A 26816-nucleotide genomic window follows, 5' to 3' on the forward strand; every position below is an offset into this window, starting at 1 on the left:
GGAAGTGTACAGGGATAGAGGATAGTAGTTAGTGCTACCTGTGAATATCTGGGAAGGCTTCCCAGAGGAGGTGACATTTTCATCGAGATTTGAAGGAAGAGTAGCAGCGAAGAATGGGTAATCCAATGGGAGGTATTGTGTCTCTATTGAGCCCAGAGACAAGCAACCCTGTGGAACAGTCAAAGACCTGAGCCTAATGTAAATCTAGTTGGAGTTTTCCCTGAAGGAGGAGATGTGGCAGGTGGCCTGAGGCTGGAGAGGGAGGATCAGAATGCCTTTTCCTTTTTTTAACATTTTTTTAAAATATTTATTTTATTTAAGATTTATTTATTTATTTATGCATTCAAGAGCAGGGGTGTAGACCAGAGGTGCGGGGGTGGGACAGGAGTGAGGATTCACCAGAGAGAGTGGTGAGCAGAACAGGCAGATCTGGGCCTCCCTGGTGGTTCAAGAGGTTAAGCACAGCACTCTGAAGCTATCTGCAGCCTCTGCAGCACTGGTTTGATCCAGGGAGCTACCCACAGACCTTTCCTGTCTCACTGCTACTCCCCTCAGCAGTGTATTTCAGTCAGTCTGCCTGTTCTGTTCCCCCTCTGTCTCTGGTGAATCCTCTCATCCTCCCGCACATCTGGCCTGTACCCCTGTTCTCATATAAATAAAATAAATCTTAAAAAAATATTTATTTATGCACACAAGAGCTGGGGTATAGGCCAGAGTTGCGGGGGGTGAGAGGATTCACCAGAGACAGAGCGGGTAACAGAACAGGCAGACTGACTGAAATACACTGCTGAGGGGAGCAGTGGGTGAGGCAGGAGAGGTCTGCCGCGAAATGTGGGTTGCTCCGCCGCTGGCGGGGATCGAACCGACTTCATATCACTGCGCTTAACTACCTGCGCCACCAGGGAAGCCCCCAATAAATAATCTTAAAAAAAAAATAAAAAGAACAGGTGGATCTACTGAAAGACACCGCTGAGATACACTGCTGAGGGGAGCAGCGGGGGAGATAGGAGAGATCTGCTGCGCCATGTGGGTAGCTCCCTTGCCTGGGATTGAACTCGTGCTGCAGTGGCTGCGTGACTTAACTGTGCTTAAGGTTAAGTGCTAAAACTTAACCCCTTGCATCATCACGCTGGAATGCCTTTTCACACTGGATTCTGCAGGGGATGGGAACCCCTAGAGAACATTAAGTCAGGGCTTACATTTCAGATTAAGACCTCCGGATCAGGCAGGTGGTGGCAAGACCCCAAGCTGTGGTGTGCAGTAATGGGGAAGGCATGAACAGAGTGTGGGGGAAATGGGCTAAACCCCGATAAGAGGTGACTGGGCCCACCCCCTGCCCCTGGGGGATAATAGCTCAGGTAAGCAGGATATGGGAGGAGAAACAGGTGAAAGGAAAGGTCTACAGTGCTAGAGGCACCAGCCAATCATAAATGCTAACTTTTATGTGCTTCTGCTCCCTCAGAGGACTGGTTAGGCCTCACCGCCCTTGTCCCTGGACCCTAGTGATTCAGCAGCAGTGGGTGTAGGATGGAGCCCAGGTGTCTGCATGTGCAAGAAGTGCTTCTCCCACCTTGCTGTTGTTAGGGGGAAAGGATGTCCTGAGATAATCTCATACAGGCTTTGTGGACTCCACCCCCACTCCAGACTAAAGCCATCAGGACATTGGGGAAGACAAATCCCATCACCACCAAGGGGAGGGTGGCTGGGACCTGAGGGTGGAGTTGGGCAGCCAGGTTGGATATAAAAAAACCAAACACGTGGGCCTTGGGCTCTCTGGCTCGCGATCGCTCGCCTCCTGGCTTCACCGCTCCTGGCTGGCGGCCAGCTCTCAGAGCGCCATTTTGGGATTCCTGATCGGCGGATCGGGTAGGACTCATTTAAAACTTTGTCTCCCACTTTTCTCCCAGAGCTGTACATTTCCTCATTTCCCCTTCCCTTTGTAAATAAACCTTTTATTAACCTTTCGTGTGTGCCTGCAGTAGAGCATTGATAAGTCCTTTTAAGCGCGTGGGTGAGGACCCACAGTCAGGCACCCCGTTTTGTATCGGGGTTGCTCTACAACACTGTGACCAGAGTCACAGCTGCACCAGTCTGGCTTCTCTGGGGCCTGTGGCAGGCGGCAGGCGGGCACACACTCACGGGCTGACTGAAGTAGGCCTGATCTCAAGGCAAAAGAGATGCAGAAACAATAAATCCAAAGAAGAAGAAATCAAGAAAGCCATCCCTTTTATTATTGAAACAAACAAAAAAAATCAAATACTTGGGAATAAACCTAACAAAAGAGGTAAAGGAACTATACAAATAAAACTATAAAACACTGTTAAAAGAAATAGAAGAAGACACAAAGAAATGGAAAAACATCCCCTGCTCATGGATTGGAAGAATTAACATTATCAAAATGGCCATCCTACCAAAAGCAATTTACAGATTCAATGCTATTCCAATAAAAATTTCAATGACATTCTTCAAAGAAATAGAACAAATATTGATGAAATTCATAAGGAGCCACCAAAAAGCCAAATAGCCAAAGGTTTCCTGGAAAAAAAAAGAGAGAAGGGAATGGAGGTATCACACTCCCAGACTTCAAACTATACTACAAAGCCATAATAATCAAAACTACATGGTATTGAAACAAGAACAGACACATGGACCAATGGAACCTAATAGAAAATCCAGAAATAAACCCACAGATTTACAGTCAACTAATCTTTGACAAAGGAGCAAAGAATATGCAATGGAGCAAAGAAAGTTTGTTCAATAAATGGTGCTGGGAAAACTGGGTTGCTACATGCAAAAGAATGAAGCTTGACTACTACCTCACACCATGCACAAAAACCAACTCAAAATGGATTAAAGAACTAGACATAAGACCTGAAACCATAAAATATATAGAAGGAAATATAGGCAAAACACTACATGACATGCACCTCAGTAACGTTTTTAAAGACACATCACCCAAAGCAGTGATAGTGAAAGCAGAGATAAACAGATGGGACTATATCAAATTAAAGAGCTACATATAGCAAAAGAGACAGTAACCAAAACAAAGAGAAACCCCACCGAGTGGGAGAAAATTTTCGCACACAACACTAATGATAAAGGACTGATCACAAAAATCTACAAAGAGCTGATGAGACTCAACAGAAACAAAGTAAATAATCCACTCAAAAAATGGGCAGAAGAACTAAAAAGAAACTTCACCAAAGAGGAAATTCAAATGGCCAACAGGCATATGAAAAAATGTTGAACATCACTTGTAATCAGGGAAATGCAAATCAAAATTACAATGAGATACCATCTTACACCAGTGAGAATGGCACATATTAAAAAAAACTAGCAACAACAAATGATGGCGAGGATGTGGAGAAAAAGGAACTCTCCTGCACTGCTGGTGGGAGTGCAAACTAGTTCAACTATGGAAAGCTGTGTGGAGATTCCTCAACCTGCTAAAGATGAAGTTTCCATATGATCCAGCAATTCCACTCCTAGATATTTAGCCAAAGGACACAGAAACATTAATTCAAAAGGGCACCTGCACCCCTATGTTTACAGCAGCCCTATTTACAATAGGTAAGCTATAGAGACAACCCAAATGCCCAAAAATAGATGACTGGATCAAGAAGATATGGTTCATATACACAATGGAATATTACTCAGCAATCAAAAAAGATAAACTCACACAATTTGCAACATGGATGGAGCTAGAAGGGATCATGCCCAGCAAAATAAGCCAGAAAGAAATAGAAAAATACCAGATGGTCTCACTCATAGCAGGAATTTAGAAAACCTAAATAAGGGACCAGGAAAAAGGTTAATTATAATAAAGTAAAAATCAAAATCCACAAGCAACTATAAATCAGAGACACACTCTGGGGGGTGGGGGTAAGGGAGTAGGATCAAAACAAGGAGGGTGGGAATTGCATGGGGATTATAACAAAGATGAAAATACATACATTGTGCAAACATGAAAAATGATGTAAAAATATAAAATTTTAAAAATTAAAAAAAGTAAAATGCAGGCCTCCCTGGTGGCACAGCGGTTGACCGCTGGGTTGCGAAGCTGCCTGCAGCCTCTGCGGCACCGGTTCTATCCCCAGCGCTCAACCCGCTGCACCACCAGGGAGGCCCCAGTCACTATCAATCTTAAATGATCTTCCAAGCCACGGAAGTGGGGAGAATCCACTGATCCTTCCCTTTCTGAAGGTACCTAAGTCCTTCCCTCTGTGTGTTCTCTGAAGAGAAGTCTCCCATGGCCCCCAGGAGCTGTGATTCAGAGTCTCATGGTGCCAACCAGGTTGTAGGGTCCCAGCCAGGAGCACTTGTCTGATCTCAGGCTCTCAGAGCAGTGCCCCATGCCTCCCTCAGCTTTCTCCAGGCAACAGGAGGTGGTGGAGGCGGCAGCAGCAACAGCAGCAAATCTGTCCCCAGTGCACTGGAGTACTGTTTTGCTCTGATGAAATACGCATGGCATATGGCTGCAGAGTTACTATCTGGAGAGCAGATAGAAATGGGATTTTCATGTGCCAGATTTCACTTCCCTTTCTGAAACAATCCTCGTAGTAAACAGAGGTTTTCTGATCCTGTTAAGATCCGGAAGATGGGAATTCCTTTACGCTTTTAAAGTCAAACTATTGTCTTGCAGAGTTTCAGTCTTTGGATGCTGCACATGTTTTTTAAACGTGGAAGCTCTTTGAGGCCCCTCCCTTCCTCCGAAGGCCAGAACGGGAAGAGTCCCTGCCACCACCAGAGGACGAGCTCCAGGCCCCGCCCCGGCCACCCCAGAGAGGAGGCCTCCATGTGTCCTGTGGCTGCCATCCTTGGCCGGTGGGGTGGGGGAGAGGAAAGGCTTGTGCGGCGTGGGAGGCCTTGGGGCAGAGGAGGCAAGGAAGGGCCAGGAAGCAAGCAGAATGTGACTTTTAGGAGGAGAATTATTTTGAACCACATTCTGTGCGCTGACAACATAATGATCATTATTAGGACCTCAGATGTAACACGAAGCCCGCCCTGAGTTAAATTTTCCCTTTCAGATAAGCTTGGCCTGTCAGCCCAGCCTAAGATGGTTCTATACCAACCTTCTCCACGCTAGGGGAGGTTGGAATGCTCCAGCTTCTCCCTTGCCGTTACTGTTCATTAAAGATTTTGGGGTTTTGGTAAACATGGGCACTGGTTTTCTACTTTAGCCTTATACTATCAACCGGAGAAATTCTTAGTGCAAGGAGCTGAATTTGCAGTGTCCTAGTCATATTTGGGTCTCAGGGTTGTTATCTGGACTGCTGCCTTCCAGGACCCTCCTGGACACAGTATAACCTCTACAGAGGTGCAGGACTGTGACCTGAGCCATGCCCAGATTGTGTTTGGCCTTTACAATGTTTTAAGAATGGGTTATCACATCAAAATCTTGATTACTGGCTTCTCTTGAATAATTAGAAAATCTGGCCGCAGTGGCCACATTCCCCTGTGATAAGTGAGTGGAGTTTAATAACAGTTCCACCCTTTGCATAGAGTTTGTTCTCCAGTTTGCCATAATCCCCACCACTCCCTATTGCCCCCATTCATACCCTAAGGAAGGGCCAAAAGTTAAAAGCAGCTGCGGAGATAGGATTTTGGTCTTGACCCCACCACTTCACCACTTACTTCCCGTTGCTCCTTGAACAGGTGTCTGTATTTCTCTGAAGACTGTTTTTAATCCCCAGGAAGAAGAGAATAATGAAATGTGTGCAGAGCACTGGCAGAAAGCCTAACCCAGAGAGAGCATTCCCTAGGAATTGCCCTGTGTGATTGCAGGTGTTTAGGACTATTTCCTGTGAATGACACAGGAGATTCGAAGATGGTATACAAATGGACTATGGGGAGGTAAGCTTCATGTAAACCAGGATTTAAAAAAATCTCTTTTGTTTATTCCTACATGCCCGGAGCCTAGTACAGTCCCTGGCACTGGGTAAACAATATATGTGCTGAATGAATTTGAGAATTTAATGTTTTCCCTGAATCTTATTTTCATGATATGTGCTAAATGAGTATTTGTCCATTTGATAAATATAAATGCAAATGGACTTATAGGCTGCTGATTTCCAGTTTGTGGTGATTTTTTTCTTTATTCCTGCAAAATATCAAAATGCGGGTAGAGTCTCCAGAGTTGGTGGGAACTTCATTGCCTTTACTTAGCTGAGTCACAGCTTAGAGAAAAATATGTTCTCCTCCAGGGCTGGGTTTCTAATATCATTTTCTGAATGCCAGACCACTTCAGGAACCAGTGCTTCAAAAAGTCACAATTAAAAACGCACACATTTGTGTGCTGCCTCTCGAGAACTCAAGGTGCTGTACAAACACATTTAAGGCATTAAGTGCTCCCTGAAGCACTTGCCTCAGAAGTAATACTCCAGCGAGGAGAGTGCACTTAGGTAAAACCAATGGCAGTTTCTAGCCAGCGTCAATGAGGCTCCACCTCTAAGGGCCGAGGTGTGCTCCCATTGGATGAAACTTTCCTGGAAATACACGTGAGTTGACTCCCAGGTGAATTCAAGATTTGCCTGTTGAAATAGGTTACTTGTGCCTATTGGAACCTTCCCAGGTTGTGGGTTTGGTATCAGTAGTCTGCAGGGGTCAGCTGTGCTTTTGTTTGCTTGGCTTCCATTTTCCCTAGTCTTGGTAACCAAATTTCAATTTTCCTGGGCAAGCTGTTCCTTCTACTCTGAGCTGTGGACTTTGGGAGAGGCTGTCTTCACCCCCAGCTCCAGAGGCAGCTATGGAAGGAGCCACAGCCTCAGCCTTTGGGCACACTCACCTGTTCAGAGAAGATCAAGTTATCCAAAGCCATTGCAAACATTAAGACTCCAATGGGGAGTTTTTCTTAGTACTACTGGGAAAGAATAAAATATTTTGTTTGTTGGGAGTTTTTGTTTGTTGGTGAGGATATAATTCTGACCCTCTCGGAGGGGCTGCCTGAGAATGCGGAGAAAAGAGAGCTGAGAGAGCATGAGATGTGATTTTAGGCTACAATGCTGGGGTGCTTGGATTCGGTTCTGTCTAAAGCTCAGGTTCGCCTCCGGTTTCATGAGCCAATAAATTCTCACTCCCTTTTTCTTAAGGCAATCTGCATAACATTTTAGTCACTTGCCATGGAGACTTTCCTGAATAGCCAATTGCAATTGGAAAATGTAGATTGAAAAAGAGGCAGAAAACCGGTAGGACCCACTAGTCAGGTGTACAACAGAACCTTCAAGCAAGGTCAGAGGCAAACTGATGACTGCACTTTCTTTACAGTGGGGAAGGAATGGGGAGAAGGGAGGGAAATTTTTTCTCCTTTTTTTAAAATTGAGTTATAATTGGGCCTCCCCGGTGGCGCACCAGTGAAGCTGCCCCCAGCCTCTGCAGTGCCGGTTCGATTCCCGGCTGCTCCCCGGCCACCTGAGGAGGGTCCCACATGGCGCGCAGACCTCTCCTGCTGCCCGCTGCTCCCCTCAGCAGTGTACTTCGGTCCTTCTGCCTGCTCTGCTACCCGCTCTGGCTCTGGTGAATTCTCTCACCCTCCCGGGCTTCTGACTGTACCCAGTGCTTGTATAAATAAATAAATAAATAATAAATAATAAATAAATAAATAGAGTTATAATTGATATATAAAAATTTATTAGTTTCAGGTATACAGCATAATATTTAAATATTTGCTTTTATTACAAAATGACTACCCCAATAAGTCTAGTTAGCATCTATCCCCATACATAGTTATGACATTTTTTTTCTTGTGATGAGGACTTTTAAGATCTATTCTCTTAATGACTTTCAGATATGCACTACAGTATTACTCCCATGCTCTACGTTCTCTCCACCATGACTTATAACTGGAAGTTGGTACCTTTTTACCTCCCTAAACTGTTTTGCCTGCCCCCCACCCAGCATTCTGGTAACCACCAACCTGCTCTATGTAACTGTGGGCTCGGGGTTTGTTTTTCAGATTCCACATATAAATGAATCTATGCTCTATTTGTTTTTCTTTGTCTGACATAATAACCTCACAGTCTATCTATATTGCAAATGGCAAGACTGCATTTTATTGTTGAACACTATTCCACTGTGTGTGTGTGTGTATGCATATATATGTATATATACACATGAAAAGATGCTCAGTGTCATAATCAGGGAAATGCAAATCAGAGCACTGAGACATCACTTCACACCCGCTAGAATGGATATTATAAAAAAGATATATATATACATATCCATATATATGATATAGATATACACACACACCATAATTTCTTTTCTTTTTTTTAAAGATTTATTTATTTATTTATACAAGCACTGGGTACAGTCAGAAGCACGGGAGGGTGAGAGAATTCACCGGAGCCAGAGCGGGGAGCAGAGCAGGCAGAAGGACCGAAGTACACTGCTGAGGGGAGCAGCGGGTGGCAGGAGAGGTCTGCCCGCGATGTGGGACCCTCCTCCAGTGGCCGGGGAGCAGCGGGGGATCGAAGGGGCGCTGCAGAGGCTGCGGGTAGCTTTGCAACCCCGCGCTCAACCGCTGGGCCACGGGGGAGGCCCCACCATAACCTCTTCATCCATTCATCCATTGATAAAATAGACAAGGGCAAAGTAGGTTGTTTCTGTATCATGACTATTATAAATAATGCCGCAGTGAAATGGGGTGCATACCTCTTTTCAAATTAGTGCTTTGTGTTTTTTTTTGATAAATTCCCAGAAATGTAATGATATATTTCTATTTTTAATTTTCTGAGGTACCTCCAGTGGCTGCCTCAATTTACCTTCCTATCAATAGTGCATGTGGTTCCCCCTTTTCTCCACATCCTCACCAACACTTGTTATTTCTTATCTTTTTGATAATATCCATTCTAGCAGGTGTGAAGTGATGTCTCAGTGTTCTGATTTGTATTTCCCTGATTGTGACACTGAGCATCTTTTCATGTACCTCTTGGCCTTCTGTATGTCTTCTTTGTAAAAACATCTATTCGAATCCTCTGCCCATTTTTATTTTTATTTTTATTTTATTTTTTTTGTTGGATTGCCAGTCAATTTATTTGCCTTTGAGAACATAACAGGATGTACTTCAAGGAAGACAAAATTCCATACTACAATGTCAACTATACAATGGAAATTTTTTAGACATGCCAAGAAACAGGAAAATGTAACCATAACTAAGACGAAAAATAATTCAAGAGAAGTGTACATGCAAGAGATCTAGACATCGTGTTTAACAGGTAAGTTTAATACAAAAATTATATATATATATTTTTTAAAGATTTATTTTTATTTGTTTATGCATGCAAGAACTGGTCTGCCCATTTTTAAATTAGATTGACTGTTTTTGCTGCTGAGTTATATGAATTCTTTATGTATTTTGGGCTTACCCTTTTATCAGATATAATTCGCAAATTTTTTCTCCGATTAAGTAGATTGCCTTTTTATTTTATGGGTGGTTTGCTGTGAAGGAGGTTTTTAGTTGTTGCAGCTCTACATGTTTCCTTTTGCTTTCACTGTCTTTGCTTTTGGAGTCAGAGCCAATGTCAAGAAGCTTACTGCCTATGTTTTCTTCTAGGAGTTTTGTAGTTTCAAGGTCTTATGCTTAAGTATTTAATTCATTTTGGGTTTTCATTGTGTATAAGATAGTGGTCCAATTTTTTCTTTTGAAATTGGCTGCCCAGTTTTCCTAACACCATTTATTGAAGGTTATCCTTTCTCCATTGTTTGGTCTTGGAGAAAAATCATAAATCAATTTATCATAAATCAATTGATCATATGTCTATGGTTTTATTTTTGGACTCTATTCTAATCCACTGACCTACAGTGGATTAGTGTTTTTATGCCAATACCGTACTTTATTACTATAACTTTGTAATATAGTCTGAAATCAGGGCATAAGGAGGCCTCCCTGGTGGTACAAGGGCTTAAGTCTCAGCACTATCAAATTATCAGCAGCCACTGCAGCATGAGTTAACTCCCTGGCCAGGTTGGTGACCCACATGGTGCAGCAGACCTCTCCAGTCTCACCCGCTGCTCCCCTCAGTGGGATATTTCAGTAGATCTGCCTATTCTCCTCCCCACTCTGTCTCTGGTGAATCTTCTCACCCTGCTCCCCAAAACACACACACCTCTGCCCTACACCCTAGCTCTGGTATGCATAAATAAGTAAAAATAAATCTTTTTTTTAAAAAAGAGAGATATCAGGGCGTATGATGCTCTGGCTATGGCCTTCTTTCTCAAGATTGCTCTGGCCATTCAGGGTCTTTTGTGGTTCTAAATTTTAGGACTGCTTATTCTATGTCTGTGGAAAATGCCACTGGAATTTTGATAGAGATTACATTTAGATTGCTTTGTGTAATATAAACATTTTGTCAGTATTAATTATTCTGATCCATTAGCACATATCTTTTCACATATTTGTCACTTCAACTTCTTTCATCACAGCCTTACAGTTTTCAATGTACAGATTCTTTACCTACTTATTTAAATTTATTGCTAGGTATTTTATTCTTTTTGATACAATTGTAAATGGGATTATTTTCTTAATTTGTTTCTGATAGTTCACTATTAGTGTTTAGAAATGCAACTGATTTCTGTGTATTGATTTTGTATCCTGCAACTTTATTGAATGTGTTTATCCTTACAACTTTTTGGTGGAGTCTTTATGACTTTTTCTGTATAATAACATGTAATTTGCAAACAGTGACAGTTTACGTCTTGCTTTCCTATTTGGATGCCTTTCTCGTTCTTGCTTAATTGCTCTGATGAGGATTTTACCTTGTCTTGTTCCTGATCTTAAAGGAAAATTTCAGTTTTTCACTGTTGAGTGTAACGTTAGCTATGGTGGTGTCATATATGGTATTGATTATGCTGAGGTATGTTTCCTCTATATCCATTTTATTTTTTTGTCATTTACAAATGGATGTTGAATTTTGTTAAATGTTTTTCCTGCATTTATTGCAATTATCATACGATTTTTATCCTTTACTTTGTTACTGTGGTGTATCATGTTGATTGATTTGCCAATGTTGAACCACCCTTGCATCCCTAGAATAGGTACCTCTTGATCATGGTGTATGATTCCTTTAAAGTTTGATGGATTCAATTTGCTAATATTTTGAGGATTCTTGCATCTGTGTTCATCAAAGACATTGGCCTCTAATTTTATTTTCTATCAGGACAATGCTGGTCTCATAAAATGAATTTGGAAATGTTCTCTTCTACTTTTTGAAAGAGTTTGGAAAAAATTAGTATTAATTCTTTGAATTCTCAGTAGAATTCACCTGTGAAGCTGTTTGGTCATGGACTTTTGTTTGTTGGGAGGGTTTGTCTCCTTTTTAAAAAAAGAAAAAAAGATAATAAAAATGAATCAGGTCATTCTTTGTTGGATTTTCATGCCAGGCTTTCCTTTCACATGTGTTCATTTGTCTGATTCTAGGAGAGAAGACATTGAAATTAGCCTCAGGCCATGTCTCAGTGAATTCCTCTAGACCCCACATTCCAACCAGAAGATTCTGCTGTCTCAAAAGTTCTTCAAGACTCTCTGTGTTAGACTTCAGGGAATTCTAGTAGTGTTTCCCAGCTGAGCCCGTGCTCCAAAAAGATGTTGCTCAATTTGTGTGGCATCCAGAGGTGTTATTTAATAGAGTTAACATGCATGTCCACATACCAGCCCACACATGTATGAGCCAGTGGTGGAAATATTTTTTTTTTTTTTACGAAGGGTTTTGTCTAGCCCTTGGTTAGCTCTTCTTCCCCCTTTGGGGTTGCAGCTTGACCTATTTCCTTTTCTGACCAGCCTGAATTCTGCCACCACATGATTCTTTGCAAAATTCTGTATCCCATTACCACTTCCCACTTCAAAGAAGCTCAGTGGGTCCTTGTAGTTTTCATATTGAATCTATCCTCTTCTCCTCAGCCCTTATAAGCCTCATATTAAAGAGTTTGAAGCCATACTCAGGTTTCACATGCATTTTTTCAATTAATCCTCAAAATGGCATAACATAATATTAGCCCTTTTTTTTTTTCCAGATGAGGAAACTAGTACACAGAGAGGTCAAGTAACTTGCCCCAGGTCATATGACCAGTAAGAGATGGAGTACTAATGCTACCCGGTCACTACACTTGACATCTGATGGTCCAAGCAGAAGATTCTGCTGTCCCAAAGTTCTGCAGTCTGGTGCTGCCATTTCTCACAACTCTCCAACTTCCACAGTCCATTCATCTGGCCCTATGTCTAGGCCCACCATTCTCTAATGTTATTGCCTTCACTTGTTTCATCCTTCATTCATCCATTCACTCAGTAAATACTTCCTGAATCCCTGCCCCAGGTGCTCATGACATCCAGATGACATGGCTGAGAATGCCGTCTTCTCTCACCACTTCTCCACATAATTCCTTGCAAAGCTCCTCCTATCAAGCATCCTATCTGGGCCAATGCCCTGGTATGCCTCCCTTTCCGTGAATCCTGGGGGCAGGGAAAGGCATGACACAGTTTAGCATTCAGTTTCACAGAGGACTATAGAGGGTTAATGCTGTCTCACTACCTGAGGACTACGTGAGGATACACAGTCCTTTCACCTCCATCAGTGTTGAGTGCACATTAGGCATTTGAGAAACATTCTTTTATCTAATTGCTGAGTGAACAAGTGAGTTTCAGTGAAAATATGTTTTTTAAATGGCCCCTTGAAAAATTATGAATATGGGTTCTGTCTTTGCTCTAGAATTTACCTAAAGTTCATGATAATCTTAGATAGAGACTGAGGCTCAAAGAAGGTGGGTAACTTGCTCAAGTTCACAAAATGGATCAATCTCAGAGGGCAGGCTCCCAACCCTGTGCCATGCTGCCTCCTCGGTCCTCAGGTGGTGCTCCTGAAATCATGGAGGCCAAACAACCATTCTGTCACTAATGGACTGCCATAAAAAACACGCTTTGTCAGGACATTCTACACAGACCTTTTTATTTCCAGGAATGGAAACTTGCTGCTGTTATGAAGGAACTTGATTTAACTCTGGCAACTTCTCCATCTGGCCTACTGCTTAGTACTGGGACTTGAGGTCAACATCCTAGAAAAGAGCCCCAGGGGATATACTCTGTGACCACACTCTGGATTCTTAAATGCTGCCAGACATATTCCCTGATTTTTGCTCATGCATGTTCTGTTTTTCCTTTGATGGCAACATCGTCTCAGCCAACCAACTCAGTAAAAGGGGAGTGGCCAAGGACCTTACAGAAAAGGAGCCATCATCTCTTCTCACCCAGCACAGCCCCCATATGTCCCAGCTGCACATCCAGCTGCTAAAAGCAGCTTCCCTCCCCTCCCAGGCATTTAGTTAACCCTACTTTCTGCCTGCATGCTCACCTTGCTCTGCCCAGGTGAGAGCCTAGAGCCATGTGCTAACCCCTCAAAGACCTGAAAAACCTCCCAGTCAGAAGGGACTGCCTACTGCTGGGTCCTGAGGAGACTTCCACAGCCCTCTCAGCCTCCCTCCTCTTAATGCTATTAGCACCCCTTCCTGGGTCTCTTTTTACCTTCCCTGCCCTATCAGCAACTCCTCCCCAAACCACAGTAGCTTCTCCTTTCTCTCTGCTTCTCCTTTCTCTCTGACCCTTCCCCCTTCTCTCTGCCCCCAATGCTTTTCCCCACCCTAGGCCCCTCAGATCACATTTAGCCTAACCTTCCCCCACCAGTTAAAGCTCTCCCCTTTAGATCTGCCAAATAATCAAAATCTGGCCACCCCCTGCCCTGCTCCTATCATCTCCCTACCCACTATTTTCTGCCTCTTGGGACCTAAGCTCCTGTTTTTAATCTTTCCTATTAGTACACATCTTTCTGTCTAGAGCCATGACTAATCCCTTTCACAGCTGTCTTTTCCTCCACTAGGTTACAAAATGGATATACATTCAAAAGCATAACTTAAATAGAAAACCAAGCATGTAAGCAGTACAGTTGTACTTGGATGTGAGACACATTACCCATACACTTCTCATCTTCAAAGACCGCGCCCCAGTCAGCCTGGTATTGCCTCTTGCCTGGCATTAAAAGGTACTCACAAGAAGTTCATTATAACTCTTCTCTCTGACCCTTCCCCCTTCTCTCTGGTCCCAACACTTTCCCCCTCCCATAGTCTGAGAGGGAAGGACAACATATGTAAAACCTCCATGGTGGCACAGGGAGCAGGAGTGTAAAACTTAAGTGAAACTAAATCATCAAGAAGTGAAGGTGTTAGGGGGAAAGGATGTCCTGAGTTAATCCCATACAGGCTTTGTGGACCCCACCCCCACTCCAGACTAAAGCCATCAAGACATTGGGAAAGACAAATCCCATCACCACCAAAGGGAGGGTGGCTGGGACCTGAGGGTGGAGTTGGGCAGCCAGGTTTGGTATAAAAACCAAACACGTGGGCCTTGGGGGTCTCGCTATCGCTCGCCTCCTGGCTTCACCACTCCTGGCTGGCAGCCAGCTCTCAGAGTGCCATTTTGGGATTCCTGATCGGCGGATCGGGTAGGAGTCATTTAAAACTTTGTCTCCCACTTTTCTCCCTGAGCTGTACATTTCCTCATTTCCCCTTCCCTTGTAAATAAATGTTTTATTAACCTTTCGCGTGTGCCTGCAGTAGAGCATTGATAAGTCCTTTTAAGCGCATGGGTGAGGACCCACAGTCAGGCACCCCGTTTTGTATCGGGGTTGCTCTACAACAAAGGGACCAGATAAGTAGTGGCTCTCATAATGGGACCTCTGGGGAGCGTTGCATATTTTTTTTTTTAAGATTTATTTATTTATGCATTCAAGAACCGAGGTACAGGCCAGAGGTGCAGGGGGTAATGAGAGGATTCACCAGAGACAGAGTGGGAAGCAGAACAGGTAGACTGAAATACACTGCAGAGGGGAGCAAGGGGTGAGACAGGAGAGGTCTGCCTCCCCATGTGAGTCAGCTCTGTGGTGGGGGGAGATCTCCTGCTGCAGAGGCTGCGGACAGCTTCATAGTGCCCTTGTGCCACCAGGGAGGCCCGGCTTGGATTTTCATTTGGAGCTAATGATCTAGGTGGGGAGACTATAAAGTCACAGAAGTGAGTTGGAGAGAAAATCAATTTCTAAAATGAAAAATAATTTTTGCAAGTAGGATTTGCAAGCTTGACTCTGGCTTTGCCCTGGGGTCAGGGTAGTGATTCAACTTCTGCTGGGATAGGAAAAGGAGCAGGCCTTCAGGACAGAAGGTCAAGGTCTGGGCTCCAGCCTCTCTCCTTCCCTCTCCCATAAGGATAAAGTCTTGCTACATTCTCCACTACTTGCTGTGAGGTTTATGGGGAAACGTTAGCAGAGGGTAATCTAGTTATCAGCCTCAGTCCGGACAAGCTCAAGTACAGCTGAGCAGTAAACCCCCCACCTGGCTGGTACGAGGCTGAGAAGACTCGAGGCGCAGCCCACAGGAACCCCCTGGAACCCCCCGCAGCCCACGGTGCACACGGGCACTGCCTTCCAGGCCCCTCTCTAGCGGCGAGGGGCGTCACCTGGAGTCTCAGAGAGCTTATCCCACCGAGGGGAGCGCCTGCTGGAGTCTTAGGCGTCGGTGCCGGCTCCGAGGCCCCAGAGCCCGAGCGCGGACCGCCGGGGCGCCGGGCGGCCAGCGGCTGGGGGCGGGGCTCCGTTGTGACACCGCCCTTTGGCCCCGCCCCGCGCGCGTTGCCAGGGTGATCAGGTGACTCGGAGCTCGCGGCGCCCGCGGCGGCCGTGACGTCAGGAGCCGGCGGCTCCTTTTCCGCTTGGGAGCAGGTGCAGCGAGTCTTTGAGGTTTCCTCGGGTCCCACCAGGTCCGACCGGGAGAGCGCGGAGCCCGCTGGTGGCGAGGGGAGGTGAGGCGCGACGGGGACGGCCGGCCGCACAGAGTGGGGAGGGGGTGAGGCTCGGGCAGGGCCCTCCTCGGGCTGTGCGCTCCCCTGAGCTCCCCAGAGGGAGCCCCGAGAGCCCCAGGCGCCGGGGTGGGAAGGGCTGGCTGGGACGGGGGTGCGCGCGGCCCCGGGGAAAGGCTGGGCGTCGGGGGCGCGGCTTTCCCGGCCTGCGCTCCCCGCCCCCCGCGCCCCCCGCGCCCCCGCCGCGGCTCCTCCGCCTGGCGCGCCTCGGGCTGGTCTCGGGCGCCGGCTACAGGGTTCCGCTTTCGGGTGGTCTGGCCTGGAGGCGAGGGTGGACTCGGAGCGGGGCTCGCGGCCCTCCGCCTCGGGGGACATCTGCGGGGGCTCGGCGTCGCGCCTCCTTGGGCTGCGATTTCTGGGTCGCCGCCAGGAACCCACTCGGCGTTGGGAGCCCGGCCTGCCGGGGGCGGGAGGCTGGACCGAGCCCTGAGGGACGGGGGGTGTTCAGAAGGAGTGCGGGGGCAGGAATCCTGACTGCTGAGAGTCGTGGGGTTGGGATCTGAGCAGACCTGTGGGGGAAATGAAATCTGAGCGGGTGCCCAGGGGTGGGGACTGATCTCTGGACAGCGGCGGGCGTTGAAGGGGAGGGAAGGGGACCTCGGGAGAAGACAGTGAACCTTGAGCGGGAGATAAAGACGACTGGATCCAGGTGTCAGGGCTGTTTAAGAGGCAAAAAGTTTGGAAAATTAGGTTAGGGCGGGTTAGGAACTACTGTTGAGTGGTCGGCGCAGGGTTTTGTGTGCCATAGGGAGCCACTGATTCGTCGGCTGGATTAGAATAGAGGGAACGCAGGGGTGGGGAGACATTGAGGAGGCAGTTGTGACCAGCTGAGAAGAGGTGACAGCTTCTAGAACTGTGGTCTGAAGGGATTCTGTGAGGGAGCTCTGCTGAGGAGGTATAACAGATATATCAGTGGGGACCTGGGTGGTCAGCTGCCTCAGCCATTGTTAGGAGATTTTACAAAAATTCCTCCTTGTAAGAGAAAGGAAGCATTCAAATGCAGCTCAGTTTTTTTGTTAGCGCACTCCGCGGATTTAATGACCACCTGAGAACTTTACCCCCTGCAATTGGAGGTTGAATTGGCCACAGCACTTGACCTTCAGAGGTTTCAGTGTTACAAACACCTCTTATCCCCAGGATGAAACCCAACCCCCGAGTGGCTGGTAGCAGATTTAATAGGGGGAAGTCATTAAAAGATGATCAGTACCCAGAAACATGAAGATGAAACCTTGGGGAAGCTGACAGGAGTCCTTTGCCATTTATTTGTAGAACGAAGATCTCTAGCTCCAAGTTCCCCTTTGCTACCTGCTCTGCTCAGCTGTGGGCTTCTCACCTTAAGACTACTGATTGATGTGTTATCTGGCCATTTTTGTCCTATTTTTCTAAGAAACAGGAAGAAGACATTCTGATTATTGGAGAGGAATGATTTGGTGATTTATGGGTTTTCTCAGCTCTGACATTTATAAATACTGTGCACGACTGTCTGTTTTATATTAAACCCTAGCAACTTCTGTTTTCTTGAAGGAAGTGAAATGGCTGAACCTTCCTATCAATTTGTTTTGTATTTGTTTGACTTCAGAAAACAGAATTGGCCCTCAGGGGATCCTGTGCAGTTCAGGGAATTGCTGAGAACTTGGGAAGGTGACTGCAGCTGTGTGTATGAGCGGAGAAAACAGCACAGCACTCCAGGGAGGGTGGATCCAGGTGCTTCCCAGGTGCCACCGAGGGAGAGGCACTTCCAGTCAGATCAGTGCCGACCTTCTCTGTGAAAGATCATTCTTTGTCTGAAGAGAGTGAGTGATGTTTATCACACTTTACTTCTTATGGAAGAGTAACCCACTCTCCCCACCCCACACCTGTTAAGTGGTAGGGCTTGCTGTGATAGTGCCCTTTTAAGGGACCTTGCAGGACCCCCTTAATATTAAGATCTTGGAAATTAGTTTCTTGGCCACATTTAAAAAAAATAGTTAACCATCTTCTAAATCTCCTTGGAAATATCTGAACCAGACATATAATCATGCTTCCTTTGGGAAAAAATGGCTGTTCCTCCCCACGCCCTCCCCACACATACTTTGTACTGTCATTGCAATTTAGGAGACCTAGATTTGGGGAATTTTCCACTTTCATTCACCTTCCACCCCCACATGTTTTCCCATAGATAGGGAATTTATGATTTTCATTGTCAGGAGGAAAATGTTTGTTTCCTTCAACACAAGCTAAGATAAACTGCAGGGTAGGCTGTTGAGCAGAAACGCCCTAAGGGAAATGGTGGGATGGGCCAGATACCCCAAAGCATTCTGGGTCATGCAAGGCCTGGGCAGGGGCCTCCTTTCTTGGCACAGACACATTCCTTACTTTGCCACGGAGTAATGGCCATACTCCCTTGACGGCAGTACCAAGGAGAATTAATGAGAGGCTTATATGAAATGTAAGCTCCTTCAGAGTAGAATATTTTTATTCTTAGATCAGTGGTATACTTTGATATGTAGTGAAATAAAGAAGTGGACACTCAAATTTTATAAAAGCATCATTAAAACTCTAAAGCATTTTTGTGTTTTTTTTTTTTCTGGAGTATTTGAGCTTGGTTACCAGTAAGCCTATAATCAAGATCTAGAGGCCTGAGGGTAAGTGCATGTTTGTGTTTCATATGCAAATAAGTTCAGATTGTTCCCCACTCTTTCCTGCTGTTTGAGTGCCCTGAGTAAACCAATAACCTTGCAGGCTGTGCGGCTTCCAACCCAACAGCCTTTCAACCCTAAAAGAGTTAGTTATTAAGCTCCTGAGACACAGAAGTGGGTAATAACGTTCACTAAATTGAATGAGGAGTGAAATGGACATCTTTTAAAATCCGCCTATCCCATGTCAGTCAGCCTGGGCTGCTACTCAGTGGTAGAGATTCAAGTGTTCAATGAGGTTCCCCGGGGGTCTACAGAAGTACATCCGTCTCTCCCGTGTAGACTGGGCATCATCGTTCTCACAGAGGGGAATTCTGACTGGAAAGGCTGGTTTTCCTCAGGCTGAGCTGAGTGTCGTGGCCTCCAGGCTCCTCGCGCTTGACCGAGGCTACTAATGGGCTTCGCTATAAAATGAGAGAGTTGACAATTAAAAAGCAGCAGTGTAGAAACAAGGAGATTGGACAGGAGTGGACCCTCCAGCCTCCTGCCACAAAGGTTCACACCGTGTAGTGCTAATGCAGAGCTCTTCAAAAGGAAGCGAGATTGGAATGCTTTCTTTGTAGGCTTTAGGATACATATGTGGTGTATTGGTACTGATTTAGACCTCAAAACCAAAGCTAAGAAACTGGATGTGCCCTCATTTGGAAAGCAAGTGAGACAAAAAAATCTCTGGGCATCAACCCTGTGGTATAACTTTGCCCCAAACAAGGGATGATGTATATTTTTCTGAACTCTTTCAGTGAAATGGTTTAAGTAAATGTTGGCAGTTACAGTGGGAGGAGGGTTTGCTGTACCTGAAATTACTTACCAGGGAGTAATGCCTTTTCATAGGTGTCTACCATTAGTTCAATGATGCTGCTCAAGCAGCATTAGTCACAGTCGTGTCAGTTTGAAGAGGTGTTGGGTTGGGTGATTTTGAGGAAAGTTTCTGCAGAGTTCCCCTTTCAGTGACATGTGGTGAGTTTACCCAAGAGAGGAAGACTTTTGCACAGACATAAGCAGGGGAAGTTCCATTTTAAAAGGACAGGCTTATTAGGAAAAGTAGAAAGAAAAAGAGAGGCACCTGCACAGTCGCCAGCTAGCGGGAGAGCTGCATCTCACCAGTGCAGAAATTGCACTGATACAGTGTTCTTTTAGGGAGGAGTTCACTCCTTTGTGGAATTGTTATCTAATGTTAAATTAGTTACTTCTAAGGTGTGACTAGAGTGATTTGTTAAGGACCAGTGATTCTCCACAATGGGCCTCATCTCCATATCCCTCCACCTCTGGTCTGCGTCTAGGGGTACTTTCTATTATAGTAGTCTGACACTTGCTACAGCAGTTGGCATCTAAGGAGTTTTCATTTCTATAGCTGGTTTAACGATTATGTTAGTCATTTCTACCCCCACCTCTAGTTTCTGGTCTTGTGACCCCTCCATCCTAAATTTTCTACTCTTAGCCTCTATCACCAAGAGTGTTGGCAGAGCAAATACATCATAACAATCTATCTAGATACGGTCAGAGTTCAAAGTCAAGGTGAGATTGGAGCAATAGAACTGGAAAGTCCATAGGGTGAGGAAGTCCTGGGAAGCCATGCTGGACTTGTGCTGGCTCACATTTCTGAATGCCGGCAGGCTTATCAGTCAGCTCTCCGTGTCAGCCCCCTGGCAGAAGCAGCTGGGGAGAGTATGTGGCAGGACTTGGTGGGAATCTGTTGCATGAGTCTTTCTTGTTTGAGCTTTCAGGATGCCTGGAGCTTCCTAGTGACCCCAGACTCTGCCCTCCCTCTTTCCCCCCGCCCCCCATCTTTCCCTCCCCATGACATCTCCGAGGCCACTGGGTTCCTTCTATCCCTGATACAGCGTCTGCACCCAGCTCTGCTGACTTTGCTGAGCTAAAATTTGGAGAGCTTTGAAGTCTGCTGTTGGGACAGAAACTCAGTCAGGTGAGTTGTTTAGTCTCAAGCAGGGGCTTGGAAGTGGATGCTTTACCCAAGTTTCTCACGCTTCATTTGCATCCCACCTGCATGGTTTTTGGCTTATCTCTATGCCACTGGTACTATTTAACTAACCCTTTTCATTAAATTGAATCTTTAAAAAAAAAAAAAAGCAAAACCTATATTTTTTTTAAAAAAGGGAACTAGTATCATTGCTGTTAGGTAAAAATTACCATCACCTAGTACAAATACAAGGTGTATTTTCAGAAGTATGTATTAAAATTAAGCTGTTTGTCCATATTCCCCAAAGAATGCCACATACCGTACTTAGGGAAATATTGCTTTCACCCAAAGGTATGAAAACATTTACTAGGGAAGAATGATGTAAAAAATATATTAAATAAAAAAAAAAATAAGACCAGAAGTTAAAAAAAGAAAAGAAAAAGAAAACATTTACTAAGAATAAATGTTTTCAGGTGGCAGCGGACAGGTGGGGTAGCGGTGGTTTGGGATAGACAGCCCCCGGAGAAGTCTCCTCAAATCCCATCTCCTGGAAGTCTGTGATCTTCCTGGAAGTCTCCAGGAAGACAGCAGGGTGAAGAAGTGAGAAACTAAAAGTTGTTGGTGCAAAACAATTGGTGTTTTGATACGAAGTTTGCCCGAGGAAGACTGGGTGGCAAGCTCTTACACGGCGGTCAATTCTAGCCCCTTTCAGTACTGCTGTGCGGGTGTCCTTGGAAACCTCAGATTTTGACCAGGGCAGGTGTACTTGGTGTCTTTTTTTCTGTAACTCACCAAGTCCCCTTCCTTTGAGCCCCTTGTCTTCCAATATAGATGTAGCTAAGTATAAAAATCTAAAGTTGTCATCTTGCGTTTATTTCTAACCTTGGTTGTCCGTAAGGCCGATTCTTGTCAAAACCCTGTGAAAGTGGAAAGGAGAAAGGAGGGCCAGGCCAGTGCCGGAGGGTTGTGTGTTGTCCTGGGGTGCCCCACCTGCTGGGCGGGAGCCATACTTGGGGGGGGGTGAGATTCACTGGTGTCCATTAAGAGCCGCCTGAGGGCTGAGTCGCTGCCTCCCCAGCCTGGTGAGCAGAGTCGTGGCCGCTTGGGATCAGCGGGAGCCAGAGCGCTTAGCTAAATTGCAGGCACATTAAGCTGTCGGGGTCTCTTTCTAAACCATCAAGACTTCGACTTTCCCACAAAGCCTGATCTAATGCTGTGGGAGGGGCAGGCTGAGCTGGTGGGGGACTTGACCTGGGAAGTGGCCTCATCAGGCTTGTTGGGAGGCTGGGGCTGTGCCTTTCTAGTGTGTCCTCTCAACTTGGCTGGGGGCACAGTTCAGCCCTTTTTTCTCTCTCTCTGTGCCGTAACCTAGCTTTTCATTTCCCAACTCTCTGCATTTAGGGCTTTCTTCCCTTTTTCTTTCCATTCTGTTCACTGCTGCTTTCTCTTTCTATCCTCCCTCTTGCTGGGCCTCATTTTCTCTCCATTGTCGCTTTGAGGACTGGCTATTTGAAGTTTCAGAGTTACAATGCTGTGTGCATCTCAGCGATGACATGTAATTCAGAGGCCCACAGTCTTTTTTTTTTTTTTTTTTTTTGAGGATTCAGCTTCCCCAGTGGCTTTCAGATGGCAGTGTTGGGGTACTGACCAGAGTCCCTGAGTTGAGTGGTTGAATGAAGCCGGGGGTGCTTCTCCCCCAACTGAATTCCAGCAGTGTGGAGAGGGGGTTGTGGTCAGCATTTGCTGAAATTGTGGGGAGCTGTCAGACAAGGAGCTGAGAACTCCTTCCAGAAGCTGGAGACAGGGGAGTTGTGCATAGTGGTTCCTGCAGAGGACTCCACATGACTGAGAAAGGCTGGAGAAGGTGTCCTTGGTGAGGTGACCCGAAACTCACAGGACCAATGGCAAGGGTGGATTCTGCCCTGGAGCCAGATTTTTCCAGGTAGTGACTGGAACAAATCGTGTTCCCTGCTGGTATTTGGATGGTTGGATTGAATAGCAGTTCTGTGGTTTAGAAATTCCATGATTTAATTAATTTAACTATTCCCATATTAATGGGCATGGGGATGTTATATGTTACCCTGTGTGTGTGTGTTATGTAACTATTGTAAACAAACACTACTGTAGATGCGCCTGCGTGCTATAAAATTGGGTGTATAAATTTTTTTTTGCATACTGGCACTAGCATGTATCCGCAGGATAACATTTTTTTTTTTTTTTTGAGAAAAGCTACCATAGCTTACCAAAAGCACTTATATGGTAATAATAAAAGTTGAGACTCATAGCGTGGGTGGGGGTGGTAGATAATTTCTTTCACCAGATCACTACACAGGACAGTAAAGGGATTGGGGGGGGTGCCGGAAAGCTAGGAAACTCTGAGATCAGCAGGGGGTACTGAGTGTGGACACCAGGGGCTGCTGAGTTAGGAGGACGTCCAGCATTTGTCCTGGTGACTGGGCTTCCATTGGGTGTTAAGTGTCTACAGTCAGTGCCTTCAGTTTAAACTTGGTAAAAGTTCTTAAAATTAGGAACTCTTAGGAAAAAGTTTGAGTAGCTGTGAGATTACAAAAATCCTGACTTTGCTTTAGAGAAACCACAGGATGGGGGAGAAAAGGCCAGGTCACAAAGAAGACTTCAGAGGTCGCTGCTGACCTGAGGACAGATACCTGTAGTGTCCAACATGGGCGAAAACATCAATGTGAAAGGCAGAGGATGTAAGGGTAGGGTGGGACCTGGTGTTGGGGGCAAAGGCTCTTTCGTACTTCCCCACTTCAGTTTTGGATAGGGCTTTTCATTCCATCCAAGGACATCTCTCAACTTGGGAGAATAATTCAGCCCTCAGCAGCACCTCGAATCTGCTATAGCTTTGTTGCATAACAGCAAGAATGGTCCATGCATAATAGATAAAAATTTCATCCCCCCCAAAAAAAATTCTTGTACCCATCCATACCAATTCTGACCCTAAAATTAACTTGTGTCGTTACTACTTAATTGAAAACTAGTGTCCAACAAAATAAAAGCAGTAACTTGAGGTGTGTGGTATATAGTTTAGGTCCACACATATACAAGGATAAGTGGGGAGAGCAAAGCTGGGCCCTAGGACACATTCAGTCCGAGTGCAGGGGACCATCAGCAGAAGCAGATTTGCATCTGCTCATCTGCAGGTGCCAGATCTCACCAGACACAACCAAGAACTGGGAGTTAATGAGGAGACCATTCCTGTCTTTCCAGTTTTAGAAGTTCCAAGTCAAAGATGAGAGAGACAGACAGACGTGTGGATTCACTGGCATTGTCTGGGGAGCAGATCAATTTGGCTCTCTGACCCACACTCATCTGGGCAACTCCTTCTGCTTAGACTCTGATCACATCCTGCTTGCTGGCATGAGCTTAAAGTGCTTGCTTCTTCCCCAGAAGAATCAAATTTCTTTGCATCTTCAAGTATCCCTGTGTAGTGCACCTCACAGGGAAGGCATCTCTGTCTGAGATGGTCTCCACCTGCACTCCTGTGGCCCGGCTGGTGGGTCCCATAGCTCTGCTGACTTCCTGTAGGATAAATCCTTAAAGGTGAAATTGCTGGTTACAAGAACGAGGTATCTTATTTCCTTGTTGTTTCAAATGTCTTTATTGAAGGGTTTCTAAGAAAAAAAAAAACCAACTCTGTAATTGTTGATAAATATTTTTGGGTAGCAAGGATTTTTTTAACAGGCTATTTAATAAGTATTCTAGATCTTCTATCTCACAGAACAACAGGTCTGGATCAAATCAGAGGTTTTTGCAGAAAGCTTTATGCCAAAAGATTTTAGCAGATGATAGGTTGTCCTCTGTTGAAGGGAACCTCCTGGATTCCCTCAGAAAGTCTCCAACGTTGGGGGTAGGCAAAATGGCTTTTCAAATAATTTTTAAATACTATTGTGGATAATGAATGTGGGTAAGATTTTCTACTCCTCATGTATCAGGACAAATTAAGAATCTACATCTTTGCATGATCTTAATGTTGGGGGTAGTGGCATAAAGCTGTTACCCAAATAGCATTAGCAAACCATGTCACCAAATAGTTTACAGGTTTTTTCATGTGTAACTCATTTATAAAATCCTTGTGTTTAATTTTTATAGCACATAGTTTTTGTGGGAAAAGACAGCAAGAAGACCATCTGGTCTCTGAACCTCTTCATGATGCTTGGACAGCGTCCCCTGGGGTGGATGGGCCATTCCTATTTTTTTGTGCATTTAGTGTTTTGATGCCTTGGTCAGTAAAGGGCTACATTTCTCAGCTGTGTATCACCATGTACTCCACAGAGAAGCTGCTCTAGCCACATGCCCAAATGTAGACACAAAAGCCGTGCCCTAATTTTTATTTATTCATTTGTTGATTATATAATAATAGCTCTGGGCCTGGTAGAATTCTCTGGCTAACAAAAGATGGTGAATGAGATAGGGGCTGGGACTCTCAAGGACTCCCTAGGACTCCTAAGTCAAGTTGTCCATGCAGGAGTAGATTCTTCCTAGGTGAAGGTCTCAAGTTCTAGAATCCTAGTTCTTGTGCTTTGGGGTTCAGATTAGAGGCCACAGCTAATTATCTGTACTCACCACACACTTTTAAGTATGTATGACCAACTTCTCCAATTATGGGGTCCTTCAGTCCTCTGTTTGCACCTCAGGTAACCTCTTTGAGACGACCACCTTCTGCGTCACCCAAAGTGAATTTTATCTAGTCTGCATAGCCAAATTATCCTCACCATGCTCTGGAAATTTGAAGAACTTCCAACATTTTCCATCTGACATAACAGACAACTGGAAAAGATAATTTTATTCTTAGCAGTACTGAAGGGGAAGAGCAAGCCAGCTAGAGTTTCTTTATCTCTTCTCCCCAGATCCAGGCCTGTCATCTAGTAGCTACTTAATATTGTTTAATAAACAAATGATCAGTTTTGCCAGTAGCATCCAACAAGCCAACATAAATTGAGTTACCGCATCCTTTTTTTTTTTTTTAAAGATTTATTTATTGGGCCTCCCCGGTGGCGCAGCGGTTGAGCGCTGGGTTGCGAAGCTGCCTGCGGCCTCTGCGGTGCCGGTTCGATCCCCGGCTGCTCCCTGGCCACCGGAGGAGGGTCCCACATGGCGCGCAGACCTCTCCTGCCGCCCACTGGTCCCTTCAGCAGTGCACTTCGGTCCTTCTGCCTGCTCTGCTCCCCGCTCTGGCTCTGGTGAATTCTCTCACCCTCCTGCGCTTCTGACTGTACCCAGTGCTTGTATAAACAAAACAAACAAATAAATAAATAAATAAAACATGCCTCTAAAAATAAATAAATAAATAAAGATTTATTTATTTATGCATACAACAGCTGGGGTACAGGCCAGAGATGTGGAGGGTGAGAGGATTCACCACAGAGAGTGGGGAACAGAACAGGCAGACTGATTGAAATACACTGCTGAGGGGAGCAGCAGGCGAGTCAGGAGAGGTCTGCTGCGCCATGTGGGTTGCTTCCTGGCCGACTGGGGATCGAACTCGTGCTGCTTCCTAGTGCGGTACTTAACCCCTTGCAGAGGATTTAAGTACCAGAGAGGCCCCAGCATCCTTTTAAAAGAGAGAGAATAATTGTAGAAAAGGCAGATGCAGTGATCCTGAAAGTCTGTTCTTCCTTCACAAGGCTGTCTGCAAGCTTACCCCTTGACCTCACCACATCCTGCCTGCTGGCAATGAACCCTTTCATTTCCTCAAGTGCACTCTGCTCTTTCTCAGGTGGTTGCCTCACCACTGTGGAGGCTGAGTGATCTGCATTTCTGCCTGTGCTTAGTTTTCAGCACGAGCATCACTTCCTCTCAGCAGCTTTCTCCACTTCCCAACCATTGTCTCCACTTTGAGGTCACTGTACTCTGTGCTTCCTCTTTCTCAGCTTGGTTTTGTGGTTGCTGATGTGAGTGTTTGTCTCTCAGACTGTGCTGAGAAGAAACTGTCTCATGCTTCCTATTGTCTCTGTCTCACTTGCAACCATTAGTGGGTCATGGGACACCTTTTTGGAAGTTGGTGTGGAATGACCACATGACCACATGAATGGAAAAACTAACATAAACTTTCATGAAAACTGTAAACCTGAAATGATAGAGTAATACAAGCTTTTTTCAGTAGTCCAACAAACTTTGTTGGACCCAAACTCGTGGGTGTGAGAATCAAGAAGAAGTGAGGGACCTAGAATATAAAATGATGTATTTATGACGGTCCTACTCTTGAAGGCCAGCTAATCAGGGAATTTAAAAGGAAGACAGAGGCGGTCTTTATTAGTTAAGATCTGCTCTCACATTTTTGAATTTTGAAGACCTTTTTAAAAATTGCCACAAA

At 45.3% G+C, this 26816-nt stretch overlaps 1 protein-coding gene across 1 annotated transcript in view; it reads left to right on the forward strand.

Moving 5' to 3' along the window:
• The first annotated feature begins 17660 nt into the window (after positions 1 to 17660).
• Positions 17661 to 26816, forward strand: part of CYSTM1 (cysteine rich transmembrane module containing 1) — a 51390-nt gene continuing 42234 nt past the window's right edge. The window contains exon 1 of the mRNA XM_084252878.1: positions 17661 to 17679. The gene's annotated coding sequence lies outside the window, so the exon portion shown is untranslated. The remainder of the gene's footprint in view (positions 17680 to 26816) is intronic.

Source organism: Talpa europaea, assembly GCF_964194135.1.
Source record: "Talpa europaea genome assembly, chromosome: 13".
Lineage (NCBI taxonomy): Eukaryota > Metazoa > Chordata > Mammalia > Eulipotyphla > Talpidae > Talpa > Talpa europaea.